This window comes from Delphinapterus leucas, chromosome 7 (assembly GCF_059928025.1).
Source record: "Delphinapterus leucas isolate spDelLeu-1000000601 "Yukka" chromosome 7, BTC_Dleu_Yukka2, whole genome shotgun sequence".
NCBI classification, from domain to species: Eukaryota; Metazoa; Chordata; class Mammalia; order Artiodactyla; family Monodontidae; genus Delphinapterus; species Delphinapterus leucas.
The window spans coordinates 49,109,452-49,115,455 of NC_143135.1; the positions used below are offsets into that span (position 1 = coordinate 49,109,452).

The 6,004-nt window shown below is 50.5% G+C and overlaps 1 protein-coding gene across 1 annotated transcript in view; it reads right to left on the reverse strand.

Annotated features, from left to right (window-relative positions):
• Positions 1 to 6,004, reverse strand: part of LOC111171352 (RNA polymerase II subunit A C-terminal domain phosphatase SSU72 like protein 3-like) — a 56,314-nt gene that overhangs the window by 27,029 nt on the left and 23,281 nt on the right. The window lies entirely within an intron of this gene.

Below are 6,004 nucleotides of genomic sequence, written 5' to 3' on the forward strand. Positions count from 1 at the left end.
GTTCCCTGTGCTATACAGTATGTTCCCATCAGTTGTCTATTTTATACACAGTATCAATAATGTATATGTGTCAATCCCAGTCTCCCAGTTCCTCCCTCCCCACCCCTTTCCCCCTTGGTATCCATGCATTTGTTCTCTACGTCTATGTCTCTATTTCTGCTTTTCAAATAAGATCATATATACCACTTTTCTAGATTTCACATATATGTGTTATTATACGATATTTGCTTTTCTCTTTCTGACTTACTTCACTCTGTATGACACTCTCTAGGTCCATCCACGTCTCTACAAATGACCCAATTTCATTCCTTTTTATGGTTGAGTAATATTCCATTGTATATATGTGCCACATCTTCATTATCCATTCCTCTGTTGATGGACATTAAGGTTGCTTCCATGTCCTGGCCATTGTAAATAGTGCTGCTATGAACATTGGGGTGCATGTGGTTTTTTGAATTATGGTTTTCTCTGGGTATATGCCCAGTAGTGGGATTGTTAGGTCATAGGGTAATTCTATTTTTAGTTTTTTAAGGAACCTCCATAATGTTTTCCATAGTGGCTGTATCAATTTACATTCCCACCAACAGCATATGAGGTTTCCCTTTTCATTAGGAACACAATTAATGTTTGCTGACTTAATGATTGAATTATAACAAGAGATATAGCTAATATTAATTGAGAACCCACTGTGCACTAGGCCCCATTCCAAATATTTTACAGATTCTAACTCATCTAATACAACAACCATTTGAAGTAAGCACTATTGTTTTTCCATTTGAGGAAATGGACACAGAGATGTGTCTGATAAATGTGGAGATAGAATCTGAACCCAGAGATAGATTCTGAACCCAGGACTTCCCTGGTGGCACAGTGGTTAAGAATCTGCCAGCCAATGCAGGGGACACGGGTTCGAGCCCTGGTCCGGGAAGATCCCACATGCCACGGAGCAACTAAGCCTGTGCACCACAACTACTGAGCCTGCGCACCTAGAGCCCGTGCTGTGCAACGAGAGAAACTACCACAATGAGAAGCCCGCACACTGCAAGGAAGAGTAGCCCCCGTTGCTGCAACTAGAGAAAGCCCACGCACAGCAACAAAGACCCAACACAGCCAAAAATAAATTAATTCATTTTAAAAAAAAGAGAAGAATCTGAACCCAGTCAGTCTGGCTTTAGAGCCTGTAAGCTAAACCACAATAAAAAAGTGAACAGATGGATGCCTACCTACCCTCATGGTTGCTGAGAAGGCCAAAAGACACTAAAAGCCCTACATGTGCACAGAGGTTTATTGCCATGAGTTCCCAGAAAAGGAAGGAATCCCTGGTTCAAGGCCTGCTCCTCCCAGGCCTTGGTTTCCCCATCTATGAAATAAAGGTTGGACTTATTATATATCAAGGCTCTTACACTCATGATGATGCTTGTCTGCAGGCCTAGAAGGCAGGGAAGGAGAGCGGGAAAGGGAGGTTGGGCCAAGAGAAACCTAGAAATAGCACAAGAGCTTGGTGGGCCCAGCCTGGAGCAGAGGGCAGGCCAGGGCCCAGCAGAGCAGGGAGAGGCCCCACAGCTGCCTCTGTGAGCACCCAGGTCAGAGGTGGCTTAATTCAGCTAGGAGCAGGGGTCAGGGTCAAGGTCCCAGCCAGGCTACTGTGATAATAATAACTAAGGGCAATAGTGACCATTCACAGGTAGCCAGCACTTTACAGTTTGCATTATCTCACCTGGGTCTCATGCCAACCCTGTGATTATTACCCCTGAGAACTAAGGCCTAGAGAGGACTAGGTCTTGCCCAGGGTCACACAGTGGCTCAGCTTCTAGACCTCACATGACCCATCTTGTTGATTGGTCAATTTAAATTGCAATAAGCCATATTCCAGAAATTGCTCTGGCTCTTTAAGGAGGGAGTGAGCAGGACCCAGGTGGCATGGCTGGACCAGAGTCAAGTGAAAGAAGTAGCCTTTTCCACTCATTAAAAGTTTGGCCAGGCAAGAAAAGTGGGCACATGTGGGCAGGCAGAGCTCCTTGGGGCTCAGGCCACCGCTGGACCCAGCGCCAGGCTCAGGCTGCTGTAACTGGGCCCCACGTGTCCCGCTGAGCCTTTGTCCCCCGGGGAGCCTCACAGGCCACCAAGGTCCAGCCCATTATGGCCTAATTGGTGGCAAATCACTCAGCCAACCTCAGGGATGCAGAGTGATGGGCTCAGAGTGAGAAAAGTTTGAGCCGCCAAAACTTCCTCCGCAGTGGCCCACACTTTCCCAGCCCTTAGGGGCACCGAGGTCCCTGTCGGTGCCCAGGTTTCTCCAAGATGCCCAGGCCCAGGTGCACCACTGATACACTGCTGTCACGCTGGGGCTGGTATAACCCTCAGCTATAGCCTGGTTGTCTGGGGCGCCTCCCAGCTCCCCAGAGCCTCATGGATGCCCTCAGTCTGGGGAGGGTTGCCCTAGCTCTGTCCTCCACTCACCCACCCCATCCCAGGACACTTGGTGGGACAGCACACCCTCCACACCCGGGGAGCAGGGTCTGGGCCCTCCCCCGAGCCGAGAACTACATCCCTGACGGGGAAGAGATAGATGTCTGGCAGTCAACATGACCATAGGCCTCCCAACCCCGAGGCAGTTCACCGAGGCCCTCCCCGTTAGCCCATTTTTTCCTCACACCAGCCTCAGGAGAGAGGCAGGAAGGGTGATGTAAAGATGAAGACAGTGGCAAACAAAAGGTCACTATCTCAGAGCTAAACATCTTCTACCATCAGCCCATGTACCCTTCAGATAAGCCCCATGAGGTGGGAACTAGTATCCCTATTTCATAGATAAGTAAGCTGAGACTCAGAGATAAGTTCACACACCTCATACAAGCTTTTCCTGTATGAATATACTAGCTTTGAAGTGAGACTAATTTGGGCTCAAATCCCTGCCATTTAACCAGCTGTGTAAACTTACGTAACTTATCTAACTTCTCTGAGTCTTTGTTTCTTCATCTGTAAATTGGGGAGGTCATATCTGTTTCATGAGATTGTGAGGTTAAAGACAACATATATAAACTGCCAATCACAGTCCTGGCCCAGGGTAAACATTCATTAAATGACTGATTGCTCGGTGGAATGAAAAAAGCACAGGATTTGGAACCAGCAATTCAAAAAATATGCTTGCCCCCTTGATCCGTGCCAGGCTCTGTCCCAGGCCCTAGAGTTTGCAGTGTCAATTAGAGGCTCTCCCTGCCCTCCCCAAGCTGGATGAGACCAGGAAATAAGTGCACTGGGAGGGGAGGACAGCTCAGCGGTCAGTCTGAGATGTCACTTGGCCTCTCCAAGCCCAGCTTTATCATTTGTTAAATGAGATACCTTCCCCGAAGGGTTATCATGAGAGCTGGGTGCCATGACGAAGGTGAGCATGGTCGGTAGATTCTAGAGCTGTATAGAAATATCCCTACTGTTCCACAGATGAGGAAGCTGAGGTCCGGGCACCTCCCATCATTACCCAAGGTCACCCAACTGGTGATGTCCAAGCCCAGAATGAATCCCAGGGTTTTTCTACCCAGACAATGCTCGACACCCTGGCAGGAATGGCAGCCTTCCACCTCCAGACTCCCTGGCCAGCAGGCGAGATGTGTGGGGCAGACCCTACCTCTTCCCAGAGGCTCACAGTTGCGGGTCAGTAAGACAAGCAGGAGATACTCAAAATACAGGAGGAAAGGGAACACAGCCTGGGGGCATCCAGAGAGAGTGAGGGCTGACAGCTGCCTCCACTGTCTCTCTCTGCTCAGACATATACCTGTGAGCTCCAGGACCCTCTCTCCTCTGCTTCCTTTGCCACCAGACAACCCCACAATTTATGCAGAAGCAGAGAGCTGCTATAGACACAAGACTTCAAGATGTGTCCCACAGCCCCCTTCCAATCAGATGGGGGCCCCACAGTCTCTCTGAGAGAGAAAATCTCATGGGCCCTCCGCTCTCTGCCCCTTAGGAAAGGCCTGAGCTCAGTGTGATGGGTCATCACGATGGACCAGGGCTGGACCTGAATAGCTCTGACCTCTGTTCCCCTGCAGGACTTGATCCTAGGTGAAAGCAGAAGGGAGCTGGGCTTGGGACTTTCTCAGGCCCCTGAATCATTGGTGGCCACAGACTTCCCCTTCCAGAAGAACCAAACCTGCAGGAGAAGTCGGAGACTATGGGGGAGGGAGGCGGCTGAGGATCTGGATGGGAAGGTCTGAGGAGGTGACCCAGGTTGGTCCCAGGTCCCCTGGGGGAGATTTGGAGAGAGCTGAGGATGCACGCATGCGCACACACACACACATTAAATGTGGAAACCAGCAGCAGTGGCGTTCAAGTCAGACAGCCCAAGTTCAGGTCCCAGCTCTGCCACTTACAGGCTGCATGGCTTTGGACAAGTGTGTGGCCTTTACCGGTTTCCTCCTCTATAAAATGTGGGGGCCAACCACACATGGGTTGTGAGGATTAGAGAGGAAGTCTTAGCCAATATTTATAGAGTCCACACTGTGTTAGTAACTGTGCTGAATAAGTTACAGACGTTGCCGCATTTGATCCTTAGAACATCACTGCGAGGCTTTGCTTGTTCACAGCTCTATACTTCACCTAGCCTACTGGGTGCTCAATAAATATGTATTGAATGAATGAGTGAATGAAGATGGGATTGGTGTTATTATTATGCCCATTTTTCAGGAGAGCACACTGAGGCTCAAAAAGAGAGCAAGCAACTTGCTAGGGCCACACAGAGCCAGGTCTCCTGTCCCAGGCCCTGACACCAGTGTGTTCTGACTGACTCAGGCTCACAGGGAGGGGGCTGTGTGCACCAGGAAAGTCCAAGGGTGAGGCATCTCTAACTAGCCCTGCCAGGCACAAAATACTCTTTCCCCCAGGCACAGACTGCAGCACAGGCCTGAATCGAGGCAGCCTCTGCCTGACATGGTGCTTGGGTGCCACCTTGTGGCTATTCTGGGCAGTGCAGGCTGCACCTGGCCTGGCCAGAAGGCCTCACCGTGCGGAGGAAGGTCAGCCCTGCATGCAGAGAGCTGTCAGTCCACAGATCCTGGGCAAGGTCCCCAGCCCAGACATGGATAGCGAAGGACAGGCTGCTCCAAAAGCTTCTCTCAGAGACCAAAGGGCACCTAGAGCCAAATAATTTGTTTATGGCTAGGCCAGGCAGAGATGGGGGCAGGTGGTGCTCATGTGTCTAGCAGGGGCCTATGGCCTCTAACTTTCTGGACCACCAACCCCAGATGGCCCCTCACTTGCCCGTCTCACAAACCACACACACAGGGGCCATATCAGGCCACTGCCACAGCCTGAGGTCTTTGGGTCTACAGCCTGGTTTCTTAGGACTGGGGTGTTCAGCCCAAATGACCCTCAGAGTGGAGAGTTACCTCTCCTTCCTTATGAATATGAGTCCCACAGGGGGATGGGCCCTGGCCAGGTAGTCCCAGAACCCAGGCCTCCAGACTGTCAAACCAGTGGATTCTCAATAAGGACCACCTTTTCCTACAAATCAAACAACAGAGCAAGTACTGAGATTCAGGCAGGCATTCATTCAATCTGAGACCTGCCCTCGTGGACTGACAGTCTATAGAGTGCCTCCTTCCCATTTCCCATTCTTGCAGGAGATGGGGGCTACCACCAGCCTTGGCCAGGTCAGGCATCTTATGGGTCTGGGGATCAGAGCCAGACTTGACTTCAAGTCCCAACTCTGCCACTTACTAATGCCGAGGCTTGGCCAATAGTAACCTCTCTGAGACTCAGTTTCTTCATCTGTAAGATGGGTTTAATGATTACCACCTTGCAAGGGCTTGTTTTAAATAAGATACGACATGTAACACCCCAGGTACGAGATCTGGCCAGGTCAGGAGCTAGTTGAATGAGCTACTCCTTCCCTCTAGCCCCTGGCCAGCCAGGGGAGGGGGTCACTGAGAGAGCTTAGAGGAGGCTGAAGCACTCCAGTCACAACTGATAAAAGTAGCCAAAGACAGACCCCAGGCTTAGGCAAATCAGGTCT